Source organism: Octodon degus, unplaced genomic scaffold, assembly GCF_000260255.1.
Source record: "Octodon degus isolate 3935 unplaced genomic scaffold, OctDeg1.0 scaffold00107, whole genome shotgun sequence".
NCBI classification, from domain to species: domain Eukaryota; kingdom Metazoa; phylum Chordata; class Mammalia; order Rodentia; family Octodontidae; genus Octodon; species Octodon degus.
Window position 1 is genome coordinate 6,237,640 of NW_004524683.1, and position 22,835 is coordinate 6,260,474.

The window sequence follows — 22,835 nt, forward strand, 5'->3', positions numbered from 1 at the left end:
TTGAAAGAATAAAATTTAATCTAAAATTCTATTCCTAGGGAAATATTCTTCAAAAATGAAGGCAAAACATTTTGTACAACTTTGGTTAAATAACCAGCAAATCTAAACTATAAAAAGTATTTTTAAAAAAAAATTAGGGAAGTTCTGGAAGTAAAAATGATCCCAGGTAAATGTGGAGAGTCTGAAAGAAATGAAAAACAAGAAAAAGGGTATCTGGGTAAATATAAAGGAATATTAATGGTAAAAATAATAATAGTAATGTCTTATGTGGGTCAGAAACATAACTTTACAAATGAAAGCAGTATTATTAGATTTGGAAAGATAAATGTCAAGTGTTATAACATGTTTGCACTTTCAGAAAAAGTAAAATTTATGCAGTACATAATGTTTGATAAGTAAAAGATGTATTTCTTAATTTCTAGATAAGTAACTAAGAGAAAAGCAAAAGAAAATAACCAGGCAGATGAGGTGGCACACACCTGTAATCGCAGCACTCAGGAGGCTGAACACTGTGAGTTCGAGGCCAGCCTGGGATACCTAGTGAGTTTAAGAACAGCTGAACTGCACAGTGAGACCCTGCCCCCCAAAACAATAAATATATCAATATATCAGAGGTAATAGAGGAGATCAATTAAATAATAAAAATATCAAAAGTACAAAAGAAAGCAGGAGAATAAAAGGAACATAAGACCACAGACCTAACACAGAGAAAGTAAATGGTAGGGTGTAGATTCATACCCAGCGAGTACGTGGCAATATTAATGACCTAAAGGCTTCCAAGAAAAGACAAAGATTGTCATCCTATATTTAAAAGAAATCAACAGGTTGGGGATGTAGCTCAGTGGCATAAGCGCCTGCCTGGCAAGCACAAGATCCAGAGTTCCACCCTCGGTACCAAAAAAAAAAAAAAGTGTAAAATAAAATCAACTACATACTGCTTATAACAAATAGATAACAATATAGAAATATGGAAAATAGAAGGATAGAAAAAAGATGTAAAGTGCAAACTATATATGTGTATTAATATCAGACCAAACTATATATGTGTATTAATATACAAACTATATATAGGTGTATTAATACGTAAAATTTAAAGAAAATCAGCAACTATATATGTGTATTAATATCAGACCAGGCAGGCCTCAAGGTACAGTGTCACAAGGCTGGTAGGCAAAAGATCAATAATCTAAAATTCAATATTACTTCTACATATCTTTATAGAATACATTAAAGATAATGGTATCATAGTACTAAAACATTTTAAATATGCAGGAATAAATCTAATTAAAGGTATATACAATCTTGACATCAAAAATTACAAAACATTGTTGAAGGAAAGTAGGTAAAGTCTAAATAAGTGAAGGGAGATTCCAGATTTGTGGATTGAAAAACTCAACTTCATGGAGAAATTACATCTAATTAGTCTATTACATTTATCTACTTATCTATCTTCAGCACATTTACTGCATTTATCTATCTTTATCTATAGATTCAATGCAATTCTAAGAAAAGTCCCAACAGCTACTGTATGAAAATTGACAAGCTAAAAGGAGCACATATCTAAAACATACATGGGAAATAAGATCAGAACTTTAGTAGGTATAAAAACTTACTATAAAGTCACAGAAAGCTATAATAGCTACTACTTTACTATTTACATGAAAAGAGGCAATATATCAATGGACCAGAGTTCCTAAAAGGCGTCTATGTAGATGCCTAATTCAAGGTAAAGACGGCACCACAGAGCACTAGAGGAAGAAAAAACTTCGCACAAATGCTACCCAATCAAGTGTTTATAGTGTGGGGAATTAAAATGAACTGTTTCCACATAGCAAACCAAACCATTTCAAAATAAATTATAAATTTAATAGGAAATAATAAAGATAACATAGGAGAATAATCCCATGAGTTAGGAGTAGGCAAAGATTTCTTAAAAGGGACACAAAAGTACTACTCATAAAAGGAAAGTTTTATAAATTGGAGTGCATTAAAATCAAGAACATTTATTCATTATGAGATTCATTAACAGATTAAAAAAAAGTCAAGCAACACAGTGGAAAAAGGTATCTGCAACACATATAATTTTTAAAAAGCTTGAAGGCTGGGGAGATAGCTCGACAATCCAAACTCCTGCCTGGCAAGCATGACCCGGTTTGATTCCTGGTACCACATGCCATGCCGGCCCCACACTGAGCCAGCCACCAAAACCAGGCGTGGTGGCACACACCTGTAATCCCAGTGCTGGGGAGCCTGAGACAGGAGGATCACTGAGTCTGAGCTGTGTAGCAAGACCCTGTACAAAATACATAAAATTTAAAGAAAATCAACAATAATTTAAATGTTCAACAATAGAATGGAAAAGTAAGTCATAGTATATGACACATTATGACACATGATACAGAAATGAAAATAATAAGCTAGTGAGTTTATACCTTCAAACCATTGATAAATGTGTCATAGCTTGTAGATAGATGTCCCCCAAAAGCTTCAGGCAATCAATAAGTGGGGCTTCTAGAAAGTGGCTGGATCTGCAGTGTGTGCTGCTGGGCTCGAGGATGTGAGGCTGAGACTGATTCACAGTGGATGCTGCCATCAAGGGTGCAAGGGCTCCCTGCCCTGAAGGTGAGCAGCCTGGCTAAGATGCAGGAGACCTAGCGGTGGCTTGTTGCTTGTGGCTCACTTGATTGCTGTCTTCCGCCTGCCTTGCTTCCCCATGGACTGCTTCTCCTCTGCCATGCCACCCTGCCCTGGAGCCAGCCAACTATGAGCTAAAACTCCTACAAAGTGCAAGGCAAGTAAACCTTTCCTCTTTTAACTTGGGAGGTTGACCACTTTGTTTCAGCAACGAGAAAAGTAACTAAGACAACATGTGAGTCCCACAGTACTTAGTAAAAGCAGCAAGGCAAGAAACACAGATATCATATGATTCTATTTACACAGAGTTTTGAAATGGCAAAATAAATGTATGGTATTAAAAGTCAAGATAGCGGTGACAATGAAGGCAAAGGCACAGGCCAGGCAGTAGAAGAGGCACAAAGGAGGCTGACTGGGAGCCAGTACCCGGATGCTAGGATACGCACTGAGCCGTGCATCTGCGTTGTACACTTTTCTATCATATATTATATCTGAATAAAAGTATAAAGAAAGAAGAATTCAGTCTTCTTCCCATACTCCAATGGTCTCCTTCTTCCAGGAAATCTCCTTTGGTTTTTAAAACACAAACCTTCTTTAACTTAACTCACCACCCTCCAGTTTCATTTGCTTTGTTGCAAACAACAGGATGTCAAGGAAGATAAGTACTGCATGTTCTTTCTCCTGTGTGCATGCTAGAAAAAGCTTCTCTGACCATAGGCTAGTGATGACTAGGCTCTAGGAAGGTGGGTAGAAGATGTTGGATAGCAGGTATACCAAAGCACAGTTCCAAAATAGGTAGCTAGGAGTAATAAGTCCTGGTTCTGCAGCGCACCACCTAGAGTGATGACTGTATTTACAGTAACTTGCTCTATATTTTATGAACAACTAGAAGGAGCCCAAAGGCATCAAATGCAAAATAATAATAATGAGATGATTACCATAATTTGATTAATACATGCCAGATACCCAGCTGAGCTGTCACAGTGTATCTCACGAGTATAGACAACCATCACATATTAATCACAATTTTTATGTTGAAGGACCTTGATTCAATCATTACACATTAGATACATGTATCAAACTGTAACCATGTAACTCATAAACACATACAATAAAGAATAATCTTTAAAAACCCAAACCTTATACCACAACCAAATCTCCTTGCCCACATTCTCACACTAATTCTTCAACCAAAGCTCTCTTCTGCTCCCTCTTGCACCAGGCAGTTGAAGTGATGGTAGCATAGTTCTTACCTTTAAGAAGGTTAAGCCCAAAGGGATAGCAAGTGAAAAACAACAAACACCCTCAGGGCACCAGGCAGGGTGTAACCATCAGGGGTGTCCCCGGCTACCACTGACATAGGCATAACAGAGAGCAAGAGTTGACATCCACAGACCTGGGTGTGGGTCCCAGGACAACCACATTCTAGCTGTGATCTTGGGCAGATTCATACACTCTGAGGTTTTTCAACAGCAAAATGGGGACTCTGCCAAAATGTCACTTGAGAACTAAGTTTAAAAAACAGTAAATGCTTTCCATGTAGTAGGTGTTTGACAAGACTTAGCTTCTTTCCTTTCTCTCCTTAGCCGAAGACACCCAGCAGTGAGGCCCTGCTGAGCTTTGAAGGGTAAGGAGAAGTCCCCAAGTAAGGCTCACCGCCAGGGACAGCTTTCACTATCCCCTTCTCTTGTCTCCTACCTGGTGCAAGGGTGGGCACCTGGGTCTTAAGATCTTTACTAAAAACTTATTGATTTGGCAATGACTTTGTTTTGATAGATGTATCTGGGATAGCCAAATGTTGGTTACAGCTGTGCTGGTGTGACACATGCTCTGGTTTGGGGCTCTGCACCGTGCCACTAACCACTTTTGTGACCCTGGATGAATTCCTTTGTGTCTCTAAATCTCATTATCAAAATTTCAGATGAAGTTCTTTCTTTCATGGCTAAGGTTAAAATTCTAAAATTATAGAGGTGCAAGCCCTTTTAGGAAATGCCAAATTCTTGGTAAATGTCGATCATTACTACAATACAAAACATTTGCTGAGTACTTTCTATGTGTCAGAGCACCTTATAGGCATTATTTCAGTCATTCCTTATAGAACTAAGAAGAAGTTATGACTATTAGCTAGCATTTTATGTATGACAGAACTGAAGTTTCCTGAAGGGCAACAGTGTCTCCAGATCATTTAGTTAAGAAATGTTGGAGTCTAGACCCCAAATGCTCCATGCATGGAGCTATAGACCTTATCCTGCAGAATCTAGCCTGGACTTTCTCAAGTCTTCTCCATGTGGGTGTGGAGTAGACACTCCCCTCCAAGAGAGAAGCAGGGAGCATTAGAATGAAGAGTAAGACCCCAGGGTCATTGCCACAGGTGCTGAGGAACTCACTGTTCATCTTCTTTCAGGATGCTTTCAGGCCAGATGTGTGGTAACCATGTGGCAGCTGGAAAGTTGGCCTACACACACACAGCCACCCCTCCAGGCCTTTGATCAGCCAGGTCCAAGCCTGCAGACCAGACCTCTGATCACCATCCAGGGCTCCTTCACTGCTTCCTTGATTCATCAACAGGATCCAAGACAGGCCACCTACTGGGTCTTATTCCTGTGGCTATGTTTGGGCTAGAGTCTACTGGGTTGAATTGTGCTGGTTTAGTTCCATTCAGTTGGGTTTCTGGGTTGAGTTTCCTTGGTTGATTTTCTGCCAAGCTGCCTTGGGCATGCCATATGGCACTCTTAGTCATAACTGACAATAACTCAATTTAAATTGGTTAACCCTAAGAGAGAATTATTGACTTGCTTTATTAGAAACTCCACAAGTACCACTAGCATCAAGTTCTCCAAGGTTAGCTCTGTTGTATACAAGCACCCCCTCTTATTTTCCCTCTCTTTATGTTGTCTTATGTCTTTATTTTCTGTCCTGGGAAAGGGGGGTCCTTCTTTAAGCAGCTGTCCTTGGTGACATGGGGGGCAGCAGAGGGCTGGGAAGGGAGGACCCAGACAACTCCATTCTTGCTTTATCCCAGTTTGGTAGCACAGATGTTCTTTCCTAGTGTTTAAGTATTACACCAGAAGGATTCAGTCTATGGAGCAGCTTGGTTCCTGTACCCACCTCCAAGCCAACTGCTGCATTTAAGAGGTAGGTGGGGTATTATAAAGAACCTTGTGAGGAGAGGAGACAGAGTAGTCTTGCTGGCGACTGCTGCCCTGGGGAGTGGGAAGGGACCAATCTCCCCACTGGGAGAGGAAGTGTCTTTCACAGAAGGTGAGAAGAAATGCCAGGCAGACAAAGACAGACAGCATTAATTTCTAGAAAACAATGTTGCTGGAGCTGGCCTACCTGGTCGGCTCTGGCTTCCAGCATCTGTGTTTCCTTACCCTGAGCTATAGGGGAGCAGCGGATCAGGCAGGAGGTCACGAATGCCTTCATCACCCTAGAACAGACCTCCTTCAGAGGTGGAGCTATTAAAGACACTACAGGACCATGCACAAGCACCCATCTCGCCCTGGGCCTTGGCTTTTGCCCCCAGACAATGGGAATGATGGTGACTACCAGAAGGAAGATAATGAGAATAAAAGAGGATCCTGGCTTGAGCCTTGGAGGAGCCAAACAGACAGTTCCTAGTATAGGCGTGGTACCCCAGCTCCAGAAATGAGCTGCAGATGTGGAATGGGGAGTTGCCAGCACAGAGACGGACTGATTCATTCAACACATTTGCTGTATTTACTGGTATGCCCGGCACTACTCCAGGCACTGACACACATGTATCAGCAAATGAAGAAAATGCCTGAGCCATAGCACACGTGTGTGAGGGGAGGGACACAATAAACCAAAAAACATCATCCATGTGTAAATGATAGTATGTACTAGATCACAAGCATGATGCCAAAGATGAAAACGAAGGGCAGGGTGAGAGAAACTGGAGTGAGGGGCATGGATTACAGACGGAACCGAATGCTGAGGGTAAGCATCCTGAGTAGGTGGCATTTGAGTGGATTCAAAGAGATGGAAGGAGGGGACAGAAAATGAATTAAAATGTGTTTGTACACATGACAACTCCCCATGATACATCTAATCATTATGTACGGCAAACATGTACTAATAAAAATTTGGAGAAAGAAAATAAACGAAGTGAGGAACAGGCATGGGAGTGGGTGAGAAGGCCCACAGGAAAGTACAGACTCTCACCCAAGGTCTGTGAACAGAGTTCCATTGCTTGGCAGTGTCCTGAACCTGGCAGCAGCACACACGTATGTAGAAAAGCTCTTGAAATCTCAGCCTCGTAGGGCACTCGGAGGTCTCCTTCCAGCCCACTCTCTCGTGCTGCTGCTAGAGTCTGAGGGCACAAGAGTAAGAGCGCCTGGGCCAGGACGGGGACTTGCATCTCCTACTTACTGGCTCAGGACTCCAAAGCTGGCTGACTCCACATCACCAGCCTGGAGCCACTTTGTCATCACCCATCCCTCTGTCTCCAGCTCTGCCTCCGGGTGACTGTGGCCTGAGGTGTGGCCATGGGCCATGGCAGAGTGAAGGCCTGCCACCATAGGCCCAGCCCTATTAGATAGAGGATTCTGGGATTTGCCCACCCAGATCAAAGATCACCTTTGGACATGTCAGGGGCTTCTCACCACAATTTCAAAATCATAGGGGACCAGTCCAGAGAACTAGCATTTCAACTGTGGCTCCACTGGCTTCTCTAAGAGTGACCACAGACCCAATAGCATCTCCCTCCAGACAACCCAGCCTGGGATGCTGCCTTCACCCACAGTGTGCCCTAGCCAGGGCCTTTCCTCTCAGGTCCTGAGAAGTGTAATCCTGCTTCCACTCAGCACCAAGGGCTTTTGAAGAGGCAAGATGAGCTAAGGAAGGTTTGCATGAGAAGAGATTTTTAAAGCCAGAGGTAGATGGGTTCATTTGCATTCATTTACATTTAATTAAGCAAACAGCTACTGATTATCTCCTGTGGGTCAGGCCTTGTCTTTAGCCAACAGTCACTCTGATGAATGAAATAAGGTCCCTGCCTACTTATAGATTGCAAAATAATCACAAGTTGTTCTCATCTTCACACTGTTACTTGGTGGATCCTCCCATCACAGAACAGGATTTATTCCTCAGCCCCTTGACTCTGCAGCTCCCCACAGCTTGCTTTGGCCAGAGAATGTCAGTCAGCACACAGGACTCAGAAGCAGGTGTCTGGAAACACGGATCTCACTTGGGCACTGAGACCTGCTGTCTTGCTACTTTGGGAGCCCTGACCCCACTGCCACGCTGTATCAGTCAGTGTTCCCTAGAGGAACAGATTTGATATAAGATATATATAAGGATTTACAAGGTAGGCTTATAATGGCCGCCTGCAGAACCAGGTATGGCGGGAGGCAAAAGAACTGGTGGGCACCCGGGGTTCTTCAATCTTCCATGTTGCTGCTACCATCTGAGGGCAGAAGAGCAAGCTAGCAGCTGGGCTGGGATGCTGGAGGTCCCAGGAATCTGTCAGCAGTCAAAAGCTGGAGTTCATTGCAGAATCTGTGCGTATCCATATCAGGGAGCCAAAAGTCTGTGCTGGAAGCCTAAAGGTCTGTGGTGGAAGCCTGGGGATCACTGTGCAAGAGGACAGTAAAGACCAGAGCTCCTCAAAAGAAACAGAAGTGAAACTTCCTCCTTGTCTCCTTGTTTATTCTCTTCAGGCTGCAAGCCTATGGGTTGGCACCACCCACACCCAGGCCTGGTCTTCTGTCTTCAGTCAATCAGTTATCCTGACACACCCAGAACTGGGCTAAGCCAATCAGCTAGCGATTTCTTACTCAAGTTGACACCGTAATAAACTGTCACACACAAGAAGAAACCCAGGCCAGCTGTGGAAGGATAAGAACCATGCTACCAAGCCCCTAGCCAACAGCTAGCACCTCGGGCACCTAAGGGAAGCCAGGTGACACCAGCAGAACAGCAGGGCCATTCAGAGGAGCCCAGATCCAGCTGTTGGCTCTGAGAACTGGGAGCTAGACAAAGAGCCATTTTTATAATAGTCAGGTCTTGGATGGTTTTTATAATGACTCACCTTGATCGTAAGCTTGATTAGCTGAGAGACGCCCAGGGGATCAGTACAGCACAACTTGGGCACGTCTGGGTCATCGCAGGACCACGGCCTCAGGGTCTCGGTCCATTTTCTTTTGGACGCTTCCACGTTCCACGTCAGCTGCCACAACATGAAGCAGTGTTTGCTGCCGTGCCTGTCTGCCATGGTGTTTATGCTTCAGAGAGCGCTAACCGTAGACCGCAGCATCTGCAACCATGAGCCGAAATAAACCTTCCTGCCTATAAGTTGTTGTCCTGGTTACTTAGCTGTCATTGCTAGGACAAAATACCCAACACCCCAAATGAAGGAAGGAAAGGTTTATTTAGGGCACAGTTAGTGGAGGTTTCAGTCCATACTCAGCTGGCTCCAAGGCAGACTGGCACATGGCAGAGGGCAGATGTTCGTGGTGGCCGCAAACAGCACAGAGCAAAGGGAGAACAGCAGCTGCGAAAGCTGCCAAGCCTCTCTCCCTTCCCTCTATTGTATTCAGGCTGTCTGCCCAAGGGCGGGAGTAGCACTCACACCTATAATCCCAGCTTTGGATCATGAATTCATCACAAACTCTATAAGCCTGCCCCCAATGAGTTCATGAGGCTTTGGGGGACAACTAGACACAAACCATAACAGTTGTGGGTGTCAGGTATTTTGTCTCAGCAACAGGAAGATGACCAACACAGCTAGGTTGCAAAAGGAAATAAAACTGCTGCTCACAAAGACCTCTATGTCCCAGGAGCTGGCAAGTAAGTGAAACTATCTTGGCATGAGATGATAGGGAATACTATTTGGCTATAAAGAAGGGTTAACTTAAGGCATTTGTGGAAAAATGAGCGCACCTGGAAAAGATAATGTTAAGTGAAATAAATCATGCACATAAGCTTAAATACCATATGGCATGTCTCATTTGAATAAGGCAAAGTATAATTAAAGGGCAAAATAAAAGATTGATTTAAAAAAGAAGGTAGATCTTTTGCAAATGGGAAGGGGTCCCAAAGAATGAAGGTGAGGGAATGGAGGAGGGGACAGGGAAGTAAAAAGATTCACAGTGCATGACTTACATGTGGCAAATACCCACAATGAATGTAAACATTTTATGTCATAAACATGAACTAAAAATAAAAATAATGAGGAGGAGGAGAAGAAGGGGAAGGAGACATGAAAGAAGAATAAAAAGGGCACTTAGAGATGAAGGGAGAAAGGAAGGCAAGCGGGAAGGGGAAGGGGGCTTTAGAAGACTTCCGGTGGGCTCACAGCACCTATACCCGCTCCCTAAGATGAACATAGGCTTCATGTCCTGACAATATGGACTAATAAAAATATTTTTTTTAAAAAAATCACAATAGGGAAGAGTGTAGCAAATAGCAAACCATCCTCACCTACCCAGAACAGCCTCTACCCTGCTCCCTCTAACCGCTGCCACTCAGGAGCTAGGCCCAGGGCCGCTGCCAACTGTGAAGGAGGCCATGGACCAGGATGCATGCAGGACACTGACAGTGTGTGGATGCTAGTAACAGTTGGATCATCTTTAAGGGGCACCTGCAGGCCGCTCCAGCCCAAGGAGATTTAGCTTGCAGCTCTAGTCCAGTGAAGAAAGGAAATGCTTTAAACAATACAAGCAACACCACCTAACAAGAACTATGCAATGTCTTTAACTCTTTCAGGAAGATACCTGGAGGAGAATAGCTGGCTCAAGTGGAATTTCTGGAGTAGTTTCCATTTTTGGAGGAATTTCCATATTGCTTTCCAAAGTGGTTATGCTAGTTTATGTTCTCACCAACAACGTAGAAGAACCCCTGCCTCTCTAGCATTTATTATGATTTGAGTTGTAGTTGAAGGACATTGTTTCTTCAAGGTAAGGTAGAATCTTGGGGTTAATTCAATTTGATCTGACCAACGATATCATAGTACAGGGAGACATGCAGAGCTATGTTATCACCAGCACAACTCATAACAGCTAAATCTTGAAAGTGGCCTACACATCCATCCTCAGATGAATGGACAAAGCAAATGTACACACAATGGAGCACTACTGTATTGTAAAGCAAGGCAAACTAGAGTCATTTGTAGAGAAATGGATGCACCTTGAGACAGTAATGCTAAGTGAAATGGATAAGATACATATGCTTAAACAGCACATAACATCTCTACATGAGAAATTCAAAGTATAAATAAAGAGCAATTAAAAGATAGGCAGGGCAGGGAAGACAGCTCAGTGGCATAAGCACCTGACTGGCATGCAAATGTCCTGAGTTTGATCCCCAGTACCACACACACATACAGAGAGAGAGAGAGAGAGAGAGAGAGAGAGAGAGAGAGAGAGAGAGAATAGGGAATAGAGTGGTAGCTCTTTCTAAAAGAAGGGATTAAGACATGGGAAGAGAGTGAAGGAGGGGAAGGAAGGGGATGAAAAATGGAATTAAGATGTGTAATGGACCTGTACCAGTTCCCCACCAGGAATGTAAATGTGATGTATTGCAGACATGTATCAAAAAAGTGAAGAAAATCAAGAGATGGATGGAGAGAAGAGGGAGGGAAGGGAAAGGAAATGAAAAGAAGGAATTAAGATATACTGTGTATGTGTACTAGTTCTCCACACACAAGGAATATAAACACTGTACTGCAAACATGTACTAATGAAAAGAGGGGGGAAAATCTAGAAATATTCTGAAAAGGGGGAGTTAAGGCAGGGACAGTTAGGCACCAGGGCGTGGAGAGCTCAGGAGAGCCACACATCCTGGCCTAAGGATGTCCAGGAAGGCTCCACAGCAGGGTTTGGGTCCTGAAGAATGGAACACTATAGCCATTAGCCAGGTGAGAGAAACCCCCCATGTTACGCTGCTGGCACCAGGGAGGCTGGCAGCCTGAGGAGTCAAGGTGAAGCAGCAGTCAGGGACCTGAGAGGCAGGAATGCAGACAGTGGCAAGCAGGCCTTGGACTTCAAGGCCTGAGGAGGCAGCGAGGCAAGGGAACTAACATGGCAGCTCACAGACAGCTTGGCAGCTCAGGCCCCAGTGGGCCATTCTTCCCTGTGCAGCCCGTGGGTGCCTGGATGCTCCTGGCTCCTGGGTTTCCTCAGATTAGAGTGGGTTAGCACTGAGGATGCAAGCTTGGTGTTACACTTGAAGGGCCATCAGATGGAACTGATGTTTGTTTTTAATTTTTCTTCTTTTCCTTATTTTGCTCAAAAGCAAAGCATGGGTATCATAGAAAATTGATAAAGTGCAGGAAAAGTAGGAAGAAAGTTTTAAAGTCACACATAATCCTTTACTCAGAAACAGCCACGGAAGATAGTTTGCATTTTCTCATTTTCCTTAATTCAGTACAAGTGTGGTTTATTTGCATAAACTTGAAATCCGACCTAATATAGAACTCCGCACTTTGCTCTCAATATCAGACCCAAAGAATTTTCCCATGGCTTCAACATTCTTCAAAGACATAACTTTCTTAAACTATTGTGAAAATAGTATGCAGAGCAAGATGTTTTCTAATTTCCATGTTTCTAGTCTGTTTCTTTGATTATTACACAGTCATTCACTGTCGGCCCTGTTCTGGAAGGTGCAACGTGAACACTTTCATTTCTCACAGGAGGGAGTCCTGTCAATCTTAGCATCAGAAGTGCTGAGGCATTGCCTTGCTCTCTTCTCCGTGTCCTGAAAGTGCCAGTGTAGAACTGTCTCCACCGACTCCTTTGCCCTCTGGCAGCAGGTTGGCAGCTGCCATGGGAGGAATGGCAGACCCAAAGGGGAGAGGAGAGAAGTGTTAGAGTTTTTATTCCCAGGGTTTGCCCCCTGCTCAGCCCCCTGCAGGCTGCCTCCCCCACCCACAGCCACAGCCCCATCAGAAGGTCCTCTCTGCACAAGACTGTCAGTCCCCAGCTTCACAAACCACATCCTCCCACCAGCCCTGCAGGTCTTGTGGTGCTAACTGCTCCCCACCCTACTCTTAGGGTACTGGTTCAGAACCCTGCCCACACTTTACTGGAAAGTCTTTTTGGCAAATTACCCAGATCAATGGAGCTATCTTTTTTCTTCTGGGACCCCGACTAATGCCACATGAGCATGGGTAAAAATTCATATGCGTCGAGCATTAGCCATTTCAAAAGTCATACGATGATAGCATGATTCCTCCCTTTCCGAGGTCACTGTCCAAAGACAGCCATCCTTAAAATAACAATAATAACTGCCACATACCATTTTTTTAGGTGAAGAACTGAAACAGAGAGGTTCAGTCACTTCTGGTGGGCTCGCAGCTCCTGTGTAGCACCGGGATTTAAAGGAGAACAGTCCGGCTGCGGAACCCGTGTGCTTAAACACACACACGGGCTTTGGAAAACCGCTCGTTAACATTTACATCTGCACCCTTTGTCCAAATACTTTTCGCTGCTTTTACACAAATCAAGCCCTGCTGTATATGCTGGGCATGACCGCTCATTCATTAATCTTGTGGTTCCTTCCCACAACTCACTTTGATTTTTGCTTAACTTGGACGTGCTTTCCTTACCTCGATCTACCTCATGTTTTATTTAGCCTTTTATTGACTTGCGTTTCTGTTATTTTCAATTTTTGGTACTGTCAGTAATGCCATGATAATAACATTGTACAGACGTGAGTGTACACACAAAGCTGGGTCTCTGGCTGACACTGTTGATGGCACAGCTTTTAGGGCAGAAGGTGCGAGTGTTTTTGATTTTTGACAGCTAAATGGTCATTGGTGATAACTACCAACAGCATGTTTAAACGCCTGTTTCTCCAGGCTGTGTTCTATCAAATTTTTATTTTTTTTAAATTTTTGTAGTGTTTTAACTTCTAATTTCTTCCTATGAGAGGAGTTATGGATGCTTTCAAATTTGTTTTATTTTTTTCCATAATTTTATTGAGAAACAAATAGCAATGAGACAGTTTCAAACCAAATTGGTAGGACAGTTTCAATAATTAACACATTGCATATACATTCTTCCTAGTGGTTAATTGCTGTACAAGATGCGGACATGATATCCTATTTACAAACACTATTAGAACAAATCCCTCTATTCATTAAGAGAATGTAACTGTATATCGATCCTAGACATTTTGAATACACAGATACAAAATGGACATTTATTTATATATTCCCTTTTTTGTTTAGTTCCATCATTTGAATATTATAGCTGTGTTAACTCAGCAAAATATTCTAAAAGAGTCCAGTAGTCCATAATAGTACTGGGTCTTCCACTTCACTGGCAATGTCAGAAATTGTTGACCTGAGTCCCCCACAGCTCAACGTAACAGCATGGCTTTACTTCTTACACTTTGTTTTTATACTTTTCTGCAGGATGGTTAAGACCAAGGCAAAGCAGGACCTATGCCACAAGAGTTATAGCTTTTGGGTCTGATAAGGTCAGTGAAATCCCCTCAGGATTTTGGATGCTTTCAAATTTAAAAAAAAAAAAAAAAGTTAGTGGCTTCTTAATACCCTATGCTATGTCATAATTGACCAGTCCATACTTCAAATTCACTTTTAAAACTAACTCACGTGGTGGCCACCTTTGTGCGTAACCCTTGGACTGCATCTCTCAGCATTTCCTGGCAAGGACATCCAGAGGTGGAATCGCCGCAGCTGTGCCAGGCCTGCTTACTTTCTGGCTAGAAGCTGCAGATGCTGCAGGAATAACTGCCCTGCCTCCCAGCAGCAGGCATGGGAGCCCTCACCACCTCCCAGCACTGTTGTGGCTTTAAATTAGTGCCCACTGCTCAGGAAAACATAGATTGCAGTTTAATTCACATTTCTTTGATTTCTAATAAACCAGATTAATCTTTCTTTCTTTCTTTCTTTCTTTCTTTCTTTCTTTCTTTCTTTCTTTCTTTCTTGCCAGTACTGGGAATTGGACCTCCGGCCTTTGCACCAAACTATATACCCCAGCAGTTTTGTTTGTTTTTTTAATTTTAATACAGGGTCTCGACAAATTTCTAAGTTGCCCAGGATGGACTTGAACTCACAACTGCCCTACATCAGCATCCCAGAGTGCTAGGATTACAGGCATATGCCATCATACCCATTTGTTTATTTGTTTGTCTTTTGGAGACAGGGTCTCACTATGCAGTTCAAGCTGGCCTGAGCTCACTTTGCAGCCCAGGCTGTTCTCAAACTTGCAACAATCCTCCTACCTCAGCCTCCTCCGTGCTGGGATTACAGGCATTCACCACCACACCCAGCTCATATACCACCTTCTTACCCATAGTTAAATTGTGTCTGAGTGTTCATCTTATGACAAGTACACTACATGTTTTTGTGTAGGTCGAATTCACATATTATTTCTCAAATCCCCACTGTGTGGATAGTATCGCTAGGTGTTGGAGAGACACAAGTGCCAGGCACTCCTAATTTGTACCCATCTCATGATCTAGCTGAACAGCTGAGTGAGCACACACACACACACACACACACACACACACACACAAAGATGATTATAGGCTGTAATCCCTGATTACTGGTCAGCAGGGGGGCTGCGTGCCACGCAAGCGAAGGAGAGCAAGAGCAGCGAGCTGCTGCAGCCAGGGAGCGCTTCTTTCAGGAGCAGCCCAGGCAGAAAGCAGGGGCACTGAATGTGTGATTGTTATCCAAAGACACACATTTCTCTTTTCTCTGGCAAGGCCAACGATGCCTCAAAGACTCCCTTAGCATTTTCAAAGGAAATAGATCTTTAAAAGATAAACTTGTTGGTGGCAGCATTGCTCAAACTGGCCAGCACTGGTCGGCCATCGTCATCATCATGCCACCATAATGACAATGACATTTATCAGACCCTGGCAACATGCTGGCCGTGGTGTGCTGAGTGCTTTATATTTGTCATCTCATTTAGGCTATCAAGTCTGGCAAGCAAATCTTTTGTCCCACCTCTTCCTGGAGTGGAAACTGAGATTTGTAAGACACACGGGCATCGGGAGAGTCAGTGCTTGGCCTCTGACCCTTGCTTGTCCAACGCCAAGGAACACGTTTGTCACCCACACTTGTGGCAACAGCTGTGGTCAGAGCCTTTCCCTCTCACCCAACCCATTCTTTCACCCTCCACTGGAGCCAGAGGGGCAGAGCTGTGGTGGCTCCTTTGGTGTGGTTGTTTGTGAGGGGCAGAAGTGAATCATAGAAGTACAGCAAAAGATGTCCTGGCTGTTCCAGGTGCAGTGCAGGGCTCTGGAGACCCTATGGTTGGATGGAGATTTCAACCAGCAAGGAAGATGGTGTGGGGCAGGGGTTCCAACACCAGGGAATAGAGGGTGCCAGGAAGATCACAGCTGGAACCTGGCACCTGAGTCAGTGCCAGAGGGCAGAGAGATTTGCCAAGCTGGGAGGGCAGAGGACCACCCTAGGCAGAAGAGCCAACCTAACAAGGGCCAAAAGAGGAGACCAGTGAAGATGGGAGGGTCCTGAAATGCCTTTCATCACAACACTGGCCATACCACACTGTCCCCCTCTGGTGACACATCTGCTCTCCCCAAAATACCTGGTGCTCCCTGGGCCATCAAGTACATCCAACTCTCCCCTGGAGCCCCATATGGCATAAGGTCCAGAACATACTGGGCAAATACTGGGCATCTGTGAGTGAAGAGATAAGAGACACTAGCACGTACATATTCTGGACAGGATTGTCTGTTTCTCCTCTCTCTGTCCCTCAGATTCAGTGAACAAGCCTTTGTATAGTGTTATTGTAGTAAACACTACTACCACAGCAATGACTTGCAGGCCCTGCCCTCCCCTACCTTCTCACTAAATTCCCCATGACTCCATTATTCCCATTTTACAGATTGGAGCACTGAGCCACAGAAAGATCAATTCACTTGCCCAAGATCACTTGAGAGACACTAAACAATACAGAACATCAAAGTAAAGGCATAGGAATCAGATTAGACCTGGATTCAAGTCCCAGCAGCCCTCCTTAGCTCTTGTGAGAGCCATTACTTATATGACCTAGCCCACTTTCCATTTGAAAAATAGCAATAATGATACCAATTATATAGATTTCTGGTGAGAAGAAAAGGCCTTAAATGTAAAGTGTCCAGCCCAGTGTGAGGCACATACAGTGCTCAGGACTAGAGCCATCACTTGACCCCAGAGTCTGGGAAGCTCTCTTTCTGGTAAAGGAGACACACGGTTGTCCCCCGGCTTCTCCTTCTCCACAGGTACCACCTCTTCCCACCACCTCCAAGCCACTCATAGGAAGACATGTGAATCAGACCCACTCGTTTTGGGCCTGGCATTTCCCAATCAGCAAACTTCTTCCATACAGAGCAATCTTTTCCACTACCCTAGCTGCCAGCAGAGATTCGCATTAGAGAGTGACTTGGCTCCCACTGGAAGAAAAACAAACTCTGCAGAAAAATAAACAGTTTTTTCAAAAGGACTGTGGTTTTACATTCAAGACCTGATAGTTTTTCTTTTCTTTTTTCTTTTTCTTTTTCTTTTTTTCCCCCCAGATACCACAAATCTTCATCTGGTCAGAGAGAAAAGGTGGAATGAGGAGGAAGAGCCTTCTAGATGGATCTACCCACCCCCCCCCACACACACACACCAAGATGGCCACCACAGCAGAGCCTGCAGACACCAGAGTTCTCTCGCTACTCTGGGAGCTGTGCCCACTCCCACTGCCCACTCCAGCAGGCTGTCTCAGTGCTGTGGCGCCTTTCCTGCTGTTCCACTGCCCTAAGGGGCCAACATGGATGAGGTGTCAGGGCGGCCCAGGGAGAGGTTCTCTGTGATAGGCTGTGGACATTTTCATTCCCAAATGCAGTTGCCTCAGCTCAATGACGCTGGCCAGCCAGAGGCCATCCTGTTCCAATGACAAGGCTAAAATAGGAAACTGTTTCTGAGAGAAACACAAAACCATTCCCTGTGAGAACATGGAGGAGCTCAGCAAGCTGCACCAGCCCTCAGGTCTGGAGGGAAATTTCCCAGTAGCCTCCACTGCAGCCATTCCTCAGCCAAGAAGGGACAAGAAGCCTGGGAGCCCAGCACAGCAGCCAAGCTTGGGAGGGGGACATCCCTGGTCCACATGTGGGTGGCCCATCTCAAGCCTCCAGGCTGGCTGAGGCTGCTGTGTAAGCAGAAAGCTGCTAGAGCAGTGATTTAGAGGCAATAAGGTAGCATGCTGTGGGCAGGAGCCAGCACATAGTAGATGCTTTATTTGTTCATCTCTGTCCCCTTAGATCTGGAGATCTTGGATCCTGTGCCCATGGCTCCCAGAGGTCTGCAAACATCCCAAGTGGTGGTGCATACTTTGCATTCATGTCCTCCGTGGTAAAAACAAAGTATTCATCAACATCACTATGGGATCAAAGATTCCCAAAGGCTGAAAACCACTGGCTTAAACTGAACCTTTTAATTAACGGTTCATCTCCATGGAGACATGAACTTGTTGTATTTATCTTGATATCATCACAGCATAGGAAAAGACCTGGCATTGTGGACATTCAGTAGGATGAATGAATGCATGACAAATGGCATAGTCCCTTGGGGACTCTAGAACTAGAGGAACAAGAAATATAATACAAGGGAAAATGATAAAATCCAAATAAATGAAAAATAAAGAGCCTCAGAATCTCTGAGCAAGACGTGCATTTCCCTGGCAGGGCAGGGAGATGACAAAGCTGGCGAAGCTGTGCCCCACTGTTGGCAGGAATGAGGTCGTGGTCTCCACAGGTAAAGTGGGGAGAGAGCCACGAAGTCACTCAGGAAGCATGGTGAAAAAGAACCGCACACTTTATAGACATGAACTTAAAAAAAGAAAAAAAAATCTTGTGGTTTTGCATCCAGAGCCTAATGGTTTTTCCTTTCTTTTCCCATACAAGCTGTCCAGTTTGGCTAGAAGGGAAAAAGCATTTGAGGAAGGGGTAGGAAAGAGGTTTGGACACACAGCCAGAGCCTAGTCCTGGGAGGCCTCCGGTGCCCGTTGCCATGGGCTCAGAGAGCCCAAAGCCACAGAGATAGGACATCTCGGTGAAGGAGAGGGTTCCCGGGACAATGGACTCCCCTCCCCTGCCAGGAAATCGCTGCGGGCTCCAGGTGAGGGAGGCTGAGGCAGAGGAGGCTGGGCAGGCTGGAAGGGGAGGAGAGTCAGAGGGAAGGAAGGGCTCCCGCGTTGGCAGCTGACTCCGTGTGAGGAAGGCAAGGGAGAAGACGTCCTCAAAGAACTCTCGGATTTCCCAACCTCATCTATAGGCCATTTTGGCTTTCAAATAACAGCAAACTTTAGAAGATTCAATTCAACTCAGTTTTAAGAACATACAAAGAAAGTTCTTTTAAAGGAACAAGACTGAAATCAATGCACAGAACAGGCGCAAAATGATGCGGTTGTTTATTTTTCTCCTCATCTCTACTAAGACTCTCTAGGTCTAGTTTTCCCCCAGACCTAAGCACCCTACCCTGCTACTCCAAGGCATTTGTTCAGGAAGATACTGCCTGGAAACCCCGACCTCTCACTCTTCCTCACCACCCCCATAGCAGAAAGCAGCCTTCCCACGCGTCAACAGAGATGCCAATGGGATGATCGCTGCCCAAGGACATCACAGTCACACACAACGCAGTCCAAACCGGCCCTCCTGGGTCCGCTCTCCACTCTCCATCCCTTCCATGCATGAAGCTCTGTGCAGAGCAGTCACGACCGGTGTCGCCCCGCCCACCTGGGCCTCCTCCGGGCAGGCTGAGTGCAGAGTGCATCGCATTGGTTACCATGTTTCCTTCCCACAAAATCCTCAAGAGGCCCTACGGGTGTGGCGGGGGCCCAGGCCTCACCCAGGAAATGGAGAAGCTGAGATGCACAACCGGGAGGCCTCTCCGCGCCCACCCAACCCCAACAGCTTGTCCACCCAGCCCTTTGAGACTGGCCTCTTTCACACGCACTTCCAGAGATAGAGTTTGTGGTGGAGCTAGTTACCTGGAAGTCTGTGATGCAGAGGAGTTTGGTGGAGTGCTCCTTGCCTGCTGTATGCCCTTGCATCTGCACTTCTAGAACATGCTGGAGGGAGCTCAGAGGCGGAGTCCCCCAGCAAGGCAGCTGCCTCCACCACCACCCCTCTGGCTGTCTGCACGTTTGTCCACCTGCAGCATGAGCTGCCTGCAGGTCTACAGCATGTTCGTCAGTGGCTCCCGAGAAATCAAGTCCCAGCAGAGAGAGGTGACCCGTATCCTGGATGGGAAATGCATCCAGTACCAGCTAGTGGGCATCTCCCAGGACGATGCCCTGCAGGATGAGATGCAAGCCTTGACAGGCAACCCCAAGGCTACCCCACCTCAGATTATCCCCACACCAGTATGGTGGGGACTGTGAGCCCTTCGTGGAGGCTGTGGAACAGAACACACTGCAGGAATTCCTGAAACTGGCCTGAGTTGAGCCAGCCCACAGTTCCCACAGCCCTCAGCACCATATTCTCCCCACAGCCAAACAGGACCTTGTGACCAACTCCCTTCAGTCCTGACTTTCTTACCTCGGGTCCTTCACCCTAGCCTACGGCCTTCTCCCTCTCTGTGACTCCCTTTCCTCCATCCAGAGGCAATATTCCTTATCTGCTAGTCTCAGAAACTGTCTTACATTAACAGCCCAAGGGCTGGCTTTCCTCAGCCAATCCTTGCGGCTGCCACCCCACCTGACACTGGCTGGTGGGCACTTCTGTTAGTTCCATTACCCAGAGCTCTGCCAAAGGCCCTGAAGCCCCCTCCCCCAACACCATAGAACAATTAAATGCCCATTCTGTTAGAAAAAAGAAACTGCTGGAGGAACAGTCGCACATGGAACACCTGGGGGAGCAGGAGCATAGCAGTTGGGAACAGCGCATTCTGTACCCCCTGTACTCGGCCATACAGAGACCCCAGCCACTGAGGTACTCTCTGCCTACACCAGCCAGTTTGCAAAACAGTTGACAATGGTGGGATGAGGCCTCAGTCCACAGGCCACAGCAAGAACGTGAGCGCAGCTCTAAGAGCAGAGGGGCAGCCTGCCCATTTGAGGCAAACGGGATCTTCTCAACAGCAGTCCCTGGCTTTGCAGGGTGACAGGGGCCCAAGACAGAAGCAGAGTAAAGGAGAAAACCTGAGTCAAAACTTGGTCCCATGCTCACTTGACCCCTTCCTATCCCAGGGACAATGACAATATGAAGTCTAGCTCCCAAGCTTTGGCTTACCCCTAGGGTTGGGGGAACAGTATTTGCTTTGTATCTACAACTTTGCTCCTTTTCTGTCCTCTCAAGTTTTCCATCTGTTGAACTCCTATGTATCCCTCAAGGTCCTGTGAAAACGCCCCCCCAGAACCCCCACGTGGAATGAGTCCTTCTCCCACATGGAGCACTCATTTGTCTTTCTCACCGGAGCTTCTGCATTTTGCTGCTTTGTATTTTATGTTTGTTTAATTGTGTAAGAAAGGGTGAACTTATTCCACATAATCTCCTGAGCATCTCCTACACACGAATGCCTGTGCTAGAGGCTGAGAGTATAACAATATACAATAGGTTGTTACTGAACTCACTGTGGCCCCAAAAGGGTAGGCTGAAACCTCAGCCCTGGCACCTCAATATGCGACCTTACCAGGAAGTACAGCCGTTGCTGGTCGAACTGGTTGTGTTAAAGAGGGGTGGAGTGGGGTGGGGCCACACCCAGTGTGGCTGGCAGTCTCACAGAAGAGGCACAGAAACACAGACACATGGACAGCGACCCAAGGTTCTGCAGTCACAGTCCAGGACCGTGATAGGATCATTCCCACTGTTTAGGTCCCAAGGAAACTACTATGGAAATGTTCTTCACTTTCAGAGAACAACACAGCAACAGATCATCACGAAGCAATGCCAAAATGTGACAAAGAATGTCTTTGTCCGGGTCATGGAAGCTATAACAGGTAATTCAGCCTGGAAGTGGATCTGGAAAGGCTTCCCAGAGCAGGTACAATTGAAACTGGGCTTTGAAGAATGAGTAGGAGTTTGCTCAAAGAAGTATCTAGAGAAAGAGCATTGTGGGCACCACCTATTGCGCCCTCTCAGCTTCTCCTGCTGGACTGTGCTTCTGGGTATCCTTAGTACCAGGCTGTGCCCCTGACAGAGGCTCCACAGAAACCCAAACTCCAGGCAAGAAGAGGGGACCAGGGTCTGGAGAGTGGTGGCTGCCAGCCAGACAGGAAAACTGTTATCTCCAGCTTCCCCAATAGGAGCAGACGGAGGGCAGCAGCAGGGGCCAGAGAGGCAGCAACCCAAGCAGGACTGGCTTTTAAAAGAAAACAAAAAACAAACTTGGGCTTCTCTCTAGGGCTTCAGCTCAGCTGGGAAGGGAAGCAATTTATGGCCAAAGGAAGTAGTCTGACAGTAAACAAAAATACAGTGACCCTGAGCTCCCACCGGACAGAAGATAGATGGTGCCGTCGTAAAACTGAGATTAATTTTAATAAGGGCTTTCACCACGCCACAGACCCTGGTGGCCAGAGGCCTGATGGGATGCTAGTGACAGGCAGCACTGCTGATGAGCAGGCCCAGCCGCAGAGAGCTGAAGACCCAAGACATGCTCAGGAGCTCGGCACTGCCCCGGCTGTGACTTGGGCAGCAGCTCTCAGTATGTGTGCTCTTTGTCCTGTATCCGAACCTCTGAACCATGGCTCATGCCCTACCAGAGCAGGAATCCCCTGTTCTGGGGACTCCTAGGAGGTCTCTGCTTGCATACCTCCAGTAATAAGAAGCTCATTACCTACAAAAGCCATGAGACAGCTCTCTACTGATGATCATTCAGAAAATACATTTTGTCTGTTTCATTTGTCATGGGAGAATCCTAAAGGATGGTGGCTATTCTTAATTTAATCAGCAGAGTTCACGCTAATAAATACCGCCTGAGAACCCAGTGGGCAAAAGGTTATGAGAAGAGAGATTAAGAACCCGTTCCTGCCTGAGAACTTTCAGAAAAGAAAACTAACCAGTGCCCTGGCTGTGGCTCTTGATGGAGCCCTCTCCTCCTCTGTCACAGTCTGAGCCTTGATTCCGTTATCCACTCAGCCCTAATCTCAGACACAAAAGTGAGCCCAGAAGCGAAACCCTTGGTCTAAGTTAGACAGGACCCAGCTGTAGTCAACACTAATTCTCTCAGGCTGAGCCCTGATCCTGCTCACAACAGAGCCTCTCACTAGTAGGTGCCTATC

General features: G+C 45.8%; 1 pseudogene; it reads left to right on the forward strand.

Annotated features, from left to right (window-relative positions):
- Positions 1 to 19,775: 19,775 nt before the first annotated feature.
- Positions 19,776 to 20,075, forward strand: LOC101583821 (annotated as a pseudogene).
- The last annotated feature ends 2,760 nt before the right edge of the window (positions 20,076 to 22,835 follow it).